Source organism: Macrobrachium nipponense, chromosome 3 (assembly GCF_015104395.2).
Source record: "Macrobrachium nipponense isolate FS-2020 chromosome 3, ASM1510439v2, whole genome shotgun sequence".
Taxonomy (NCBI): domain Eukaryota; kingdom Metazoa; phylum Arthropoda; class Malacostraca; order Decapoda; family Palaemonidae; genus Macrobrachium; species Macrobrachium nipponense.
The window spans coordinates 60428097-60444896 of NC_087202.1; the positions used below are offsets into that span (position 1 = coordinate 60428097).

General features: G+C 36.7%; 1 long non-coding RNA gene across 1 annotated transcript; it reads right to left on the bottom strand.

Annotated features, from left to right (window-relative positions):
- Positions 1-1084: 1084 nt before the first annotated feature.
- Positions 1085-8408, bottom strand: LOC135221792 (uncharacterized). Its single transcript, XR_010316089.1, has 4 exons — positions 8249-8408; positions 2876-3132; positions 2517-2694; positions 1085-1823 (listed from the first exon to the last, which is right to left on the bottom strand). It is a non-coding gene; the product is annotated as an uncharacterized LOC135221792 (long non-coding RNA).
- Between the last annotated feature and the right edge of the window lie 8392 nt (positions 8409-16800).

The following is a 16800-nucleotide window of genomic DNA, read 5'->3' on the forward strand; positions in this document are numbered from 1 at the left end:
AGCCTCCCCTCACAAAAAAGTACATGAGAAAATTATAGACAATCACAAAAAATAGTTATATAAAGAAAATCTATTCAGTAACACAGAAGGTAACAGTTAGACAACCGAGAACCTACAATTTTGTCTGCTATCAAGTTAAAATTTTGATATAACCTAAATCAATATATTCTTTACCTAACAGACATTTCTGGCAAGGTATACAATTATTTTTGCCATATTGTCTAGTATTACCCAGCAAACACACAAGTATTGGTCATACATTGACCCATTGCCGGAGATCCAGACTTTCGGGCATTGGTACAAATGATCAGTAGCATCGGTCCAATTCATATCCATTATCCGTTTGCACCACGGGCCCTAATGGAACTGTGGTTTGTAAGTAATGTTGGGACAATAACATGCAATCCATAATCACGCCAATGCGTGTTGGTTGGACCAGTATTGAAACAACTCTGGACTACCACTTTCCTATTTTGGGCAGATACTGGTACGATTACCAGTATCCAATTTATGTTTCATTATGTGGATATCTATGTACATCACTCTGCTGTATCTAAAGTTTGAAAATAAACTATACAATAAAAAAAACTGAATCCTTTGGCAGTTTTGTTTCAGTGGTCTTAGACATGTGATCGACCCCACTGGAAGAAATGTTAGAAGCTCGATCTCCTTACTTTACTTTTTATCAGCACTATAGTTACATGCATAAAACATTGTATAGTTTATTTTCAAACTTTAGCTACAACAGGGTGATGTACATTGATACATTAATTCTTTCATAGTCTTCGGACAAAACGTATACCCTTATGTATCTGTATGTTGCAATATTCATCTAAATTTATTTTTGATAAGTAGTATAGGGTGATGTGGCAAGTATTTAGGTATTGACAAAATTATTTTTGAAAATAATTTAAACACTTTTATGCAAACATATATCAGTCAATAGAAACAAATCAATACTCTTTTAAAAACTGTTCTGTGATAAAGTATTGTGGCTGTCATGTAAACAATAATTTCAATAAATGCGTTAACACATAAAAAAATGGGATTCCATTATACTGGTGTTTAACATCAAAATACATAGTCACAATTAAATTTTTATTAGAAGGCAAAAAATGGTTAACAAAACAGTTGCAGTAACTAGTACCATATATATACATGAAACACCCACTGCATTCTCTATACTACATAAACTCTCCTTAATTGTTTTTAATATATCTGATTTCTATATACAAATATTTTACAAAAGCTAGCTGATGATATAGTCAAGGAAATTATAAATATTCATGGATTACTGTCTAATGTTTGTTGTGACTTTGTGCAAGATGGTACATCCATTTAATTAAAAAAAAAAGTAATGCAGGAACACAAATTGCCATTCATTAAGTACAGCACTGTATGTAAGAGATAAATGGATGTAGCATCTTGCATGAAGTCACAACAAACATTAGACAGAAAAGAATGATACGTCTCTTACATAAAATTATTCATTTAAACATAATAAAAATTATTTATTTAAATATAAAAATCTAATCAAAAGACTGACAATAATAAGATAAATTTGAGTGATAAACAAATTACATGAATATTTATAATTTCCTTGACAACAGTCAGCAAAAGTGCTCTATATCATATTCCTTCAGGATCCCCACCAGGATTAGGTTGAGATGAATTGGGATTCTCATCTTGACTTTGCTGACTGCGCAAGTCTTTTGGTCTTTTCCTTCCCAAGTATCTGTCACATGCATTTCTTAGATAAATCATCATAGTTTTCCCTACTTCAGTTTCATCAGTTGATAATTGTGTCTTGTTCACCAGAATATCTGAAAAGGATAATCAATATTAGTAAATTGCATATCTGCAGTACTACACATAGTCCAACAATATAAAAGCCTTTATATTCAGTTACTTATACCACTATTATTACAATTTGAGTTAAAATCTAAGTTAGAAAAGCATAAACTCTGAACCCAAGGGGTCGGAGTAGGAAAAGTAACCTATACAGGAAGGTAAAAGTGGACAAGAAAAAAATAAAAAAAGGTGCAACTTTGTGTACTCTCAAGCAAGTGAACTCAAATCCAAGACAGTGGAAGACATTGGTACAGAGGCTATGGCAGTATCCAACTTTAGAAGTTTTGATGTCAAAGTATTAATTCATTTAAAGGGTTAACAATTAAGGTTTAAGTCATTTTTAACTTTGTGGGATTTGATTTTGGTGTTAACCCCTGCCAAGGCTAAATGATAATGGCACTTATGGTTTCTGTGCTTTAACATTACACTGCACTTTTATAATGGATTACTTTGCATTACTTTTAAACATTACTGAATGTGTGGATGAAATACAAATGCAACTCATGTTTGAAGGTTTCACATACAGTACTATTTTGACTATCTACCAGCATCCATGGCACTTCACTGCATCCCCATCTAAAAGCTAGCAATAGGCAGTTCTACAAGTGCCAATTTACACATGCAAAAGCCATACCCTACACCTAACAGCATTATACAGCACTCACTTATTATAATTCCACACAATGTCGTGTTCTTGAACCCTTTCTTGCATGTATTTGTTTTCGTCTTCCAGCCAAGACGACCTTCCCAGTTGAACTCATACTGGAGTCCACTTGTCATGCAGAAGTCAATCATGGTTTTGACTGCTGACGGTTGCTCCCCAAGAATCTAGAGTCTATGTACCTAGAAATAACATTCAATAAGAGTGGTTATACGAAAGTTTTTGATAATTATTAGTAATGAAATCATTCTACATACTATGGCCTTTTCTTTTATTCTTTAGTAATGTCAAAGTAATAGTTTTCAGTACTGAAGCATAATAAACATCATTGTGCATATCACGGTAAACTGACATGTAGCTTACCAGTGACTTTCTAAGGGGACTGTCCCCATTTATCTGTTGTTCAAAGTCCTCAAGTCTACATATCTTTGTATTGGTAGCAATCCGTCCAGCAGGGATAAAATCAGGTCCAGTGGGTGCAGCAGCCTGAGTTTGTTTCAAATGTTCGATGGTACCATTCATTATTTCTAGTGACTTCTGCTGATCTTGCACCCTACTTTCCAATTTTGTCATTGTCATCACAAGAGGTCGCATCACTTCCACCATAAGAGGTCGCAAGACTGAAAAAGAAATCAATATTTTCCAATATCTAAACAGAAGTGTGTTAATTTAAATGTAGTTAGCACAAATCTCTTTTCATAAATAGCTTCACCAACACAGGAAATAAAAGCTATTTTATGGTTACACAGGTACCATCTGATTTACAATATTCAGTTACTGAAAAATTGAGGAACTGTCAAACAGATACTCTTTGGAATCTGTATAAGCAAAAAGAAAAAAGGTTGATAGCCCCACACACACACACAGATTGCCAAGCAATTAGTAAGCTAGGAGAAGACAATATTTTCACATCCATCGTTGCTAAAAATTTCACCACTAGTTGCCTGTGTATGTGAATTATTTTCTACAGTAGCTTTTTTATTTCCCATGCAAAGTTCTCTATAGTCCTTAAATTTCTTTTGCATGACGATTCAAGGTCCATGTACTTGCCATAATGAACAATCCCCAGCTTCACAATTCTTGAACATACAGGGGACCTGAGACAGAAAAATATCAAGATATGGTGTGGGAAAAGCTTATTTTTGGTTTGTTGTCCTAATTGAAAGTGGGTACCAATTTTATGAATGGCAAAGCAACTAGTGGGAGGTGTGATGTAAATTAATTAGCAGAGGGAGAATTCAGATCTGGATTGAAAGGTAAGGTACAGTTGTGTTGTTGGTGGAGACATCCAGCCAGGTCAGGGAAACAAACATGGTGGAAGGTGGAAAACAACAGGTCATGGAAATTGAAGTCGGTATGAATTCCAGAAAAGGCCAAAGTAAAAGAAGCAATAGATAAAACTCTAGAGGAGTGACGTCTCCTTGTTAGACATCAAAGAATGTTCAAAAGGTCGGCCTCATGACAACAGTAAGCTAATAGATTAGACCACGACGATGATTTTTTAGCTACATCCACCCACAAGGAATCGACAAGTGATAGGAAGGAGTCATGCCCATGTGGGCAATTGCAAGGTCCAGCTAGGCCCAGAAGACGAAAGCCAAGTGTGATAAATGCAAAAAATTGTTCTGCACAGGCCTAAACAAGCTCAAATGAAGAATTTTCTTGAGTCGATAAAAATGACAGAAAAGGAAAAAGGCCTAGATTGGTATTGCAGTTACTCAAAGAAGATTGCAGATCATACAAAGAGAAATTAGAAAAAGCAATTGAAGAAACTGAGAAATTGCTGAAAACAAGCTTATATAGGTATTGCATGAGATGCTAAGAGGAAGAAAACACTAGTATTTGTATAGAATGTAATGGAGGGTACAGGCAAAAAGGGTCAATAAGTCAGGATGGAGGAATTGCTATGCGAAAGGATAGAGGAAAATCCAGATCAACCAAGATTTTGGAAATATGGTGTTTGGATGGAATAAAAAGTGCAGAGAAAGTAAAAAAGGAGAATAAATCATTGGTGAACTAAAGTTGCTCAAAGAAGATTGCAGATCATACAAAGAAAAAATTAAGAAAAAAGCAATTGGAGAAACAGAGAAATTGCAGAAAACATGACAGTCAGCAATCAATGGAGCTTCATGGAAGACCTGAAAACCCTAAATGAAAACCTAGTGAAGAATATGGAAAACAAACAAGGTACAATCACGGAAAGGACACTAAAATAATGTCCAAGACTAGAGAGTAACTCACCTAACCCTGACAACAAGCAATGCTTGAATAGCGAAGCCCTGAACAGGGACCACGATTAACAGAGGGGTTGGGAAAATCAAAAGTGCACCTAAAGATAATGGATAATTTTTCTAACAAGAGCAGAGTGCAGGTTCTTTACGACAGGAAAGTGCAAGAAAGGAGACTCTTGTGAGTACCAGCACAAGTGGAAAAGCAGAATTTATAAAAGATCCCAGAACAGGCAGGGCAGAAAAAGAGGTAAACCAAAGGACAGTATATAAGTTCTACAAAGAGGGTTATATTGTGAATATGACAGGAACTGTAAATACAGCCACAGAGTCATTAGCCAGAATAGGACTATAGTACGACAATATTAGGTAGACCAAAGATGAGAATGTAAGCGTTTCAAAGAGGGGCACTGCAAATATGGTAGAAACTGTAAATACAGTCACAGAATCAGAAGCCAAAATAGGGCTATAATAAATGGAAAGGCAAGGTACCAAGAAATAAGACATGTTGACTATGAGCCAGAATAAAAGAGCAAGCAGAGATGAGGATGAGCAGTATATGTGCAGGTTTAAAAAAAAAAAAAGAAGCAATCAAAGAAATAGCAGAAGAGCAATTAAGAGCCCTTTATGGACAATTTTGGACAAATAGCTCGTGATACATGTACCAAATATATTATAGAAATAAATGGAATAAATGGAATGAGATATGCCAAAAAAGGTACCAAGAAATGAAACACGTTGACTATGAACCAGAATAAAAGAGCAAGCAGAGATCAGGATGAGCAGTATATGTGCAGGTTTTTCAAAACAAAGATCAAAGAAATAGTAGAAGAGCAATTAAGAGCCCCTTATGGACAATGTTGGACAAAAAGCTTGGTGAACACATGTACCAAATATAATATATAGAAATTAATGGATGAGGTATGCCAAAAAGCACTGAATAAGGAAATAAAGATAAGAATTAATCAAGATATCTGAGACTTTCAAACAAAAGAGGAGAGAAATAAAGAAGCTGAGGAAAACAAAAACATAAGGGAACTGGAAACAAAGGACGCATGTATCATAATGAAAGCCAGACTGAATATGTTGAACTTAAAGGCTAGCTTCTTGGGTAAACTTCAGGACGAGGTCTGTGATATATGCAGTGGAGGAGGACATCACCGAACATTTATTCATGTGTAAATCAATTAAAAAAACAGATCAGGACATAAATATAGACAGGGAAATCCCCTAACAGAAAACTGGGGGAATACATAAGGATAGCCCACAAAATTAAGAATGTTCTTATACCTGGAAGCGATGGATGTCAAAGCTAAGTAGCATTGCCCTGCCCTGCCTCAGTTATGTTAAGAAAAAGAAATGAAAGGGGGTTGGGTTAAAATTAAAGTAGAAATATTGTGTAATATCTAATTTGGAAACATCTTTAATTTTTGGGGGTTACTATTGTTGCAGAAAAGGACAATAGACATGAATTAAAATACAGGTAGTGTTCAAGTTACAATAATTTGTCCTATGATAATCCGATTTTACGATGGGTTAACAATTAATACTGATACGACAATATTTTGAAATTATTCTAAAATTTCACTCACAATAGGACGCAGGCAGCAGAGTATACTCAGGGAGCGAGAGAAGACCAAATTACAATAGCCTAAATTTATCCCGTTTCTTCTAGTTAAAAAAGTCTGAAAACAGCAAAGAGAATGATGAAGGTATTGTTTTAACGTTATAATTGTGTAAATGTAAATGTGTAGTCATGAACAACCGAATGATAGTAAGCAATTACCGCAGTCATGTTATAAATGGTGATATGTAGCATAGGAATGATGTTTTTATGCAGAAAGTTTATTTGCTATAGATCAAAGCTCAGCAAGGAAATATACTGCTAATGACTATCATGCAATAACAACAAGGATAAAACTCCTGTAAACTTGTGCCATCGAACACAACCATAGATAAAATTGTGCCATCGAACACAACTGTAGATAAAATTGAGAGAAAATCATTTTATAAAAACTATTGGGCTTGAAATAACACATTTTACAGTTTTTTTAGACCAATAAAAGATAACGCAAAGCTTGTATTACGCTGAAACCAAGTGAAAATAGTGAATGGAATCATGTAATTTTTTTTTTACACAAAAAAACATGCCCCTGATGCAATCTTTTAATGAAAAAAATAATTTAGTTCACAACAAATGTATTCAAGTCATATTTCAACTTAAACACGTTGTCTAACGAAAAATGACCTTGTCTCATATAAGTAAATATCTGGAAATTCATTTATGCTAACTAGAAGCTAGAAAATTTGCTCATAATTGAGTTAGGGTAAAAAACCGCATGGTACAGGGGTGGACCATGTACGATCAATGTGTACAACCCCAAGAAAAGTACATTATAACGCGTCCTGACACCGGAGTAGAGGTCTTTAGCTCCGTTTCTCACCAACAACAAGTTGCGTCTGATGCCCACCTCCGATGTCAGGACGCGTTATAATGTACTTTTCTTGGGGTTGTACACATTGATCGTACATGGTCCACCCCCGTACCATGTGGTTTTTTTACCCTAAATATGGCAAAATAAACTTGTATGGGCCACCAACTGATTTCTAAATCAAAACATTGACCACTACCTTTAAGTTAGTATTTTATAATGCAATACATAATACAAGAATACCTACAATATTATTGGATACAGTGAAGTGGTGTAGAACTTATTTCATAATTATATGCAGCCATCAGCAGCCTGACATCACTCAATTGTACAGATGTCTGACTGATTCTCGTTTTGTGTCCAATTTTTTTTTCTACTAATATATCATAGTCAGAATGCACTGAACCTCCAGAATTGGCTTATATCAATTAATAAATTACTATACCGCATGTGTAATATAGAGAATACTGTAGGCTACGCTACAGTATTCGTATGTCTACACTAGGCCAACACCTTAATTTTATTCAATTACTTCGTACTGAATTTTCATAAGCACACATAGCCTACATTGAACCTAGAAAATATGCTGAAACTAATAATTATTATGCTGTATACCTATGTATAAAGTAGTGTAGGCTAGGCTACCCTATATGTAGAGATGGTGCAAATTACCCTAGTGTAGGGCATATATTCGAGATATGATTTTTCCATAAGTAGGAGAATACCTGTAAACAGTTTTTAAGTATCAACAAAGTTAAACTGAATAATGAGGTTAAAACTAACAAGGAAATAACTTAGGATCCAGGAACTAGTTTTTTCCTAGAATGCCATCATGACCTATCCGAAACTTGCCTATCCAATCTTGTTTAGGTTCCGTGCCCTGACCTGGGGGGCTTTAGGGCATCTGGAGTCTGGACCCGCTCTAATACACACTAGTAGCTACCATTCGAGGTTGTCCTACTCTTAAAGAATTTAGCTTATTCACAGGTAAACTTGTTCCTCTTGATAGCCTAAACCCACATACCTAGTAGCTAACACATGACCTACCACCTAATATGCAAACACTTGCTACTCACAATTGTCTTACAAAACACGTTTGTTCTTCTTGGTGATGATTTTGCGCCTGCAGAAATGGTCAGCAGTAGTGCTCTTCAGAGACGGGAAAATTTCATGTTTTAGCTAAATTTGACCTCAGCCAGTCCACGTGAGTGTAGTAGTAGTAGTAGTAGGCGGTGTTTGTCTTTGAAACGGCTCCTCCCTTGCTTGTTGTTATTCCTCCTTTGTTTATGTAAGGTATCTGTAGATCTATATAACTATTTCATTCATCTTGTGTTTGGTAAAGTTTTTTTCTCTCTGTAATGCCATAGTTCTTTTTTAATTCTTTCCTATTTTCAAAGGTCTACAAATAAAAGCAAAAAGTATATTCCTCTTCATAGTGTCTTGGAATGTTTCAAATGAGTAGGTTTAACATAATTTCAAATTTGGCAAACTTAAGAAAATGTGCTAAAAATATGCTAAGTGAAAAACAAAATGCCAAATCAAAATTTTGGATACCAATTATGTTTGAGAAAAACACACAAATCCACATATATTGTTTATGTATGTGGCACTTTTCAAACCAGATTGACATCCAAAATTTCTATTTGGCACATTGTTTTTTTTTTTTTTTTGACATACTGTTGGTGTATTTGCTTGTTTTCCAAATTTGGTATATATATATTATATATATATATATATTATATTATATATATATATATAAACTATTAATATATATATATAGATATATATATATATATATATATAGTTATAAATATATATATATATATAAAATATTATATAGGTTATATATATATATATTTATATATATATAATTATATATATATATATATATATATATATATACTATATAGTTATGGGGTTACAATAATTGTCTTGAGGATTTTTTTTTTTTTTTTGCTGATATGCAAATATATTTTTTTAAAGAAAGTCGCTTCAAAAGATCCAACTGTATTGTTTATGAATCGGAACCACAGTTGGGTATCCAACACTGGAAAAGAGATAATCAAACCAAAATGGGGTATCCAGTGTTATCCAACATTGGAAATGCAGTATTATTCTGGTAATGGGTCCAATTCAGTTATTCCATTATCCATTAAATTAGTGGATTTCCTCAATAATCCAGAATTGGTCCAATACATCTGTGTTTGCTGGGTACCTGCTTCTAAACTTCACTGGCATGTCTTTGCACGCAAAGAAGGGAGAAAATTCATCGGGAAAGATTCTATATTTAAACATCCAAGTTTACATTCAAGAATAAAGGTTTTAACTCGGGGTTGTGAAGCTTAATGGAGTTTTCGATATATATACGTATATATTGCCATGACAACTGGAAATCTCCAGTTACAGTTAACTAAGCATATTTCATTCATTTCACGATATTTTTAGTTCGTTAAAGTCTGTGATGTTCGTTTCAGCTCACAGTAGGAGCAAACGTCAATGTACCAGTAATATATATACTTAAGGTTAAAATTCCAGTAGTAAATTAGATAGAGACTGACTTAAGGGTAAAATTCCAGTAGTAATTTAGATAATCTGTTTCTCGAGGAAATAGTAGTTTTGTTTACTGTCAGTTAGGGGGACGTGGACCTGCAGGTTTTTCAAATTATTTACCAATGTACGTGTCAATGAATTTATGGAAAAAATATCCTTGAAACTAGAAAATTCAGATTGTAAGCTAAAATAATCGGAATAAATCTGAAATGCCCTAGTCACTAATGTTTCCATAAGTTCCTGTTAAGATCAATGGAATATAAGATGAAATTTGAAAATTTGATTGAACTTCCCGAAAGTTGGGTTTATATACACCTATGATTGAAACTCACCCGTCTTTACGGCTTACGAGAACATCAGAAAGCCCAGCTTTCCATCAGTTCGTTTTCTTATATATTCGTAACAAATATCTAAGTTGTTCATTGATGTTTGCGCCTACGGTGAGTTGGAAGGAACATCTCAGATTTTAACGGACTAAAATAATCGTGAAATGAATGAAATATGTTTAAATGTAATAGAAGATTTCCAATTGTCGTGGCAAAGTTTGCTAGATGTTTTATATATATATATATATATATATATATATATATATATATATATATATATATATATATATATTATATATATATATATATATATATATATATATAATATAATATATATATTATTGTTACATATTTAGCCCGGCCTTGAGAGAGGCTATATACGTAAACGGAAATAATTGAGGGATCTCAAGTGGAAATTGCATTAACTTACCGTAAACTGGTTTATAATGGACAATTAATCTAGAGGAATAGGTCGCCAGAAAACTCAGCTCGTTACTTTACAGCTATTTATTTACAAAAGGCCCTTACTGGCCTGTAGAAAGGGGACTTATATATCTCTCACAAATGGATAATAGCTGGCTCAAAATAGATTAATTCAAGCTGGTTTTATAACTTGGGTAATGCACACTTGCGGGCAGAGAGACTGGGCACGTGACTCATGGAATCTGGAAAAGAATCCCAGATTAAACAAGATAAAAGAAAAAATGACTTCTTGCTTTGATTAAGGCTGATTAATTCTCTAACACTGGGGGAAGGAAAGGAAACTCTAATGTTTCACTGAGGTATGCACTGAAGGCTTGGTCTTTAACAAGTCACAAAAGGAAGCACGTGGCCCGATGAGGACAAAGGGCTTTTGATGTAGAAGGGGTAAAAATGAGACTTGAAAATGAAATTAGCAAGAGTCGTATGGTAGTAAAAGGTGCTGGATTGAAGTTTACACTTTTAGACGTACCTGGATGCAATATTCAGTGTATCGTTGTGGAAGAATGCGGCCTGACTTTGTTCAGGTCTGGGGGTCGTGCCCGCCAGTACGCCGAGCCGATAGGCTTAAGTCTGGGAGGCTGGCCGGCTGGACATCTGTACTGGGTCACAGACTGCAGAGGACTGAGGGAGATCCTGGTGTTTTTTGAATCACGGGGCTTCCAAATACCGCCTTGGGCATTGCCTGAAAGTTATCACAACAACCAGCAAATTGGGAAGGAAAAAGAGGTCTTATTGTAGAGGTCCCTAAGATCCATCTCGAAGCCTAGCTACTCTTGTGACTTGCCTCTCTTACCCTAAGCTTCCGTCAGACCGGAAATACCTCCCTACGACATGCTCTCTCTCCCAACATCAGTTGCTTTAGGAGAAGGCATGGCTGCTTCTTTTATAACTAATATCACTAAAACTCTGCTGGGAAGGCGAGGCGTTCTATAAACGTAGCAGCTCCCCCTGTTAAGAAGGCATTCACTCCCTTTCGGGCGTGAAGGTCTTGGCTTAAATAAGTTGATCGCCTCGACTACCCAGTTCTCCTACTCTAACTTGAAGTTTTTAGAGCAGCGATACGGCTGACTACAATGGCCTACCTAACTTATAGGCAAAGATGCTAAGTGTACTAACTTAATTTAGTGATGTAATCTAGCCTAAGTAATAACTACGGGTTGTCTGTGACGACAGTCTACTCTACCCCTAGATAAGGTTACTTGAAAATTCTACTTGCTACTAGCCTAATGCCCTGGTACTAAATCATTAGCCTAACCTACTCAATATAGTTAAATGAAGACGCAACCATTCCAGAGTGTGGTACGCACAGCAGTGATGTGTCGCAGGAATTGTTAAAATACATGAGGTGAGGTAATGGTGCGTGAGGATGATGAGTGGTTAGTGTATTACCAGGATGGAAATGTAATGAGGTAATGATATTTCAGTGAAGGTTGGTATCACCATTTTCTAGGGGTTAGAGGGTTAGTTCTACTGGCAGAGATCAGGCTGGCTACCTTCTCTGGGTAGGTGCCAGGATCACTCTGCAATTGAATGCGACACTGTACCTCGGGCACAGGTGTCAAGGAGAGCATGTGGCTCTTTGGTTAGTGTGTTAATGATTTGCTACGTCCCTTCTTCTTCTTATTCCTCCAGGACCTGGATATACCAGTCCTAGGAGTAGACGGAGGCACAGACTCTGGGGAAAGGCCAGAAACGCCGGCAGGAGCAGATGCAGTGGTAGCCTGAGGGATTTCAGGAGAACACCCTACTTCGGTATCTGCAGCAACCGTCGTAGAGGTGGAACCTACTGCAGGGGAGGCCCTCACTCCGGCTGCTGCGACAGCCGTCGTAAGGGGAAAACTCCAGGCTGACTCCTGGTCGGGCAGTTCCTGGTTTTCCATAGGAGGTATGAAGGTTAGGTCTGCCGGAGGTTCATCCTCGGCGACAGTGGTGAGGGTGAAGAAGACTCATGGACATGGGATTGGCCATGGGCTGCGGTAAGCTCCATGCCTGTTGGAGGAACTCCTGTAGGAGGATCCTTGACAAGGTTAGGCGCCGGCGCTAGCTCGGGGCCAGGCGCAGAGGTCAAGTTCGGTGGTGGCTCTACGTCCAGGGTGGACGGAGCTTGGCACTGCTCAGTGCTGCCAAGTGGCACTGGCAGAGAGTTGAGGTTGACTGGACCTGGACGGGTACCGGAGGTGCAATACCTCTCAGCGTGTCCTTGGAAATGGGAGACAGAGGCTCCTGTCTCTTTTTGAAGGCTAAGCCTTGTGGAAACTGTGTCGCGGGAGGATTTTCCCTCGCAATGACATTAAGATACGAGAAGAATAATACTATTGTACATATGCACTGTTGTCAGTCTTCTTGCCTGGAGACACAGGTCGGAGAATGGTACTCTCATAGTTGACACGGTGGGTATGAAGACTGTCGTTTACGCTGCCTGGAAAATAGGGTAGGCCTATCCTACCTGCTATTACATGATATTCCTTGTGTGTATGGGTCTTACTACTGATGAGGCCAGGTGATGTCCTTCCCACTGGGAGGTAGTTGAAGTGCTGAATTCCATTTTAGGGGTATTGAAGAAAAATTCCTGGTACTTCAGCGTGTTTCTTTATTACTCAGTACATCATGCCAAATTTCTCCCAGGCCTAGTCTCCTGGACTTGATTAATTTACCTAGTCTTCAGAACTCCTGGACTAAATTTCTGGACTAGATCCCCTGGACTAGATCCCTGGAAATATTCATTTTATTTAATTTTTGATTTCCAGAAATCAACACAAGTGAGTAGTTTAAAACTACAACAAAAAAATAACTCTTTATACTGAGACTTCAAAAAAAGAAAATATATAAATTACAGATCATGGGAATTGCTTTTCCTTCATAACAGGATAAGTATCAAACATGGAATCAATTAATAAGTGTAAACCATTTGATACTCTACTCCACACAGTACTAATACTTGTACACAATATATGTCAATGGGTAAGGTTACTTGAAAGATTTCTGAGTAAAACTTAAAAATAAAATGAGGTAAAATTAGGCTAAGGTGCCTTTAACAGGATATAGTCTAGCCTAGGCTTCTTCAGAAATCATTAAGGATAGCCTATGCAAAGTTTACTTGGCTGATTTTTGACTAGGTTACAATAGGCCACAAAGTTAGGTAGTTAATGAGGGTACAGGCTAAGTCCCATGTAATTAAGTTTTGTTTTCCATGAATTTATATACTTATAGCCTATAATTATATTTATCAAAAATAGTCATAATTCCTCATTCAAAAGAATTAGTCTAGGGTAGGCCTTCTTAAATTACTGTATAGCCTAGTCTAAGATCATGCTCGGCAGTGGAAATTTCCGTGAGAGGTACCCTTTGGCACTGGTATCTGCAAAAATTTTATACAAACAAAACACTCATAACTGCTTTTTTAATGTTTTCAACCCTGTCAAACGCTAAGTTACAATTCAAACTAACACAGCAAAATTTCATGACAACTAATGAACGTGAAGTATCTTTCAGGACAATGAAAATCTTTCTCGTTAAGACATTGCAACATGTCTGACTGGGCAGGCAACTCTGCACTTGAATTCTCGTCTGCTACTGTTCTTTCATGATAATGATCTGTTCTAACTCATGAACTAATGGTAATATTACGACTTTAAAAGCTTACCTCGCAAGGGATAGATAATCATTTGCATCATTAATTTGGTAAAAATAGCCAAAATGAAGAATGGACCGGTTGACGTCGTTCTCACATGAAAGCTTTCGTGATTCTTACATGGTTCTTTAGTGTTACCAAAATACAGACGAAAGATTCAGGGCAGCGCTCCCATACTCAAAGTGAAAGATAAACAAAACAAGGGACTGGCTACACTGCCACACTCGTCCACAACAGAAACGAAAACATTTCACAGTTCCAATCACTTACAATAGCAGTGTAAAGATATTAGAGGAGGATGATGAATCAATTCCTAAATAAATCACTAATAATTAAAGGAATATTTTTCCCATTACAAAGCTTTTCCCTCGGGGAAGAATTGATTCATGTCCACTCTAATATCAAGGACAACTTTTCCTAACAGAACCAAACAGCTCCTTAGATGGGTCTGCGACTGTGAAAAACAGGTCTTGAACAGTAGGAACAAACAACGATCTCAACTAGAGACTAAAGAGGCTCTTGCAACAACATAAAACAAGGATATACTTGAGTACTAAATGGGGACACTACCATATAGGTGTGCGTTCAATACAGCTTTCCTAATAGCTTTGTCTAGCCTAATACTGGGGTTAGATTGACTCCACTTACACAGGATGTCACATCACTCTGCAACAAAAGAGTTCTCCACATGTGTAGAGAGAATTTACTCCTATTGAGGCGTCCTAATGATTATCAAACTCACCAGAGCTCTCGGCTAGAAACGACTCTAAACTTGAATCTCAAAGGGGTTTGGAAAGTGGTGTACTCTATCCTCTAAAATGTACATAACCAGTACTACAAGAGCAAAACTCTGACAATTTCCTATAAGACAAGACCCAAAAGACACAATTGCATTCCCAACCAGGGCACTATGTGAATTCTTGTACAAAATGTTTTACATTATACCTTTGTTCATTACTTCAACACTATAAAGTTTTCACATTGCTGGTCACTGTGAACAGAAAAAAATTACATTTTCATCAATCTCAAACTAAAAAAAAAAAATACAAAACATACAAAATTACAGTACTGTACATCATCACACAGAGTCTATATCTCTTCAATGAGACGTGAGGGAGGCACAATATTCCTAGCACCTCTTGTACGAACTCCTTCAGTTACTATATCAGGCACATTTTCAGAGTGCTTTTTCATGGTAACTAACCATTCTTCATTACCGTGGAATGGCTTTAGTTTATTAGCAGCTCGTTCTACGATTGTCTCATCAAACAAATTTTTCAACACATACGTGGATCCATCTCGCACAACTTCTACCACTCTATAGGGTCCGAGCCACTTAACATTTAACTTTCGACTAGTACCAGGTATTTGAGTCTCATTTCTGACCCAGACTAGTGAATTCTTTTCAACACTCGTATTCACTCGCTTTCGGTTAGCTATACTTAAAAATGTTTTTGACCTCTCTAAGTGGGTCTTTTGGATTATCTCATGAACTTTGGCGATATCAGAATCACTCACTTCATCCTCAAGTGATGGCAAGGTAGTTATAATTTGTCTAGCAGGTCTCCTGCTGAAGAAGACATAATGTGGCTGTTTCACCTGTTGTTGTGTGGACAGCACAATTAAGGACTCATTGGGTTTCGCCTAAATAGGTTGGCCACTGATAAGGATGACCCTGACCACAATGACATTCAATAGGGTCTTCATAGTCCTATGCATTCTTTCTGATATGCTGTTACCTTCAGGATGGTATGGTGTGATGAAACCAGTATTTATATTGTGCTTTTGGCAAAGATCTCTAAACTGTTGTGATGTGAATTCAGCCCCATTGTCAAGAATTACACACCCTGGAATTCCAAAATCATTTAAATATTTCTGAAAATTCTTACTGACCACTTCTGTAGTCTTATTTCTCAGTGGGTAGAACTTCACAAAAGCGTGAATAATGATCAATCACTGTAAGCACATAACGGTACCCATTTGCACCAGACATCATATCTGTCAAATCAATACTGATACGCTCCAAGGGATTATGTACTGGTGGAAGTTCTTGGAATTTCTGCTGTAAGGATGGACTGTCTTTATGAACCTGACATGTAATGCATTCTTTAACAAACTTAACCACATCAGATCTAAGTGAAGGCCAATAGAAATAAGTCTCCAGAGCATCAATAGTTTTCCTTCTCCCTAAATGACTAACAACAGACTCATGACCAAACTTCAAAGCAGCTTTCCTAAGCTCCTGCGGTACCACAAGTCTTAACTGAATACTATTGTCATGCTTATCAGCACTCAGATATAACAAGCCTTCATACATCATAAACTGATGTATGAATGCTCTGGGAAACTTCTTCCTATTCCTAATTCAATTCCTTCCCCTTCTAAGTATGCAATCAACTCACCCCATCTTGTTTCACCTACCTGCTTAGCCTTGTATTCTTCCTTACTCAACCCAAGATAATTGTCTTGATTATTGTGAAAGATTGCCCTAACTGGCCTACTTAAACTGATCAGCTACCTCATTGTGCTTTCTGGGCCATATACACAACTTGAAGCGCTAATCTTGCATTTCAATAATCCATCTATTCATCCTAGGTGACTTTGTCTTTCTTTTGAATACTGACACAAGAGGTTGATG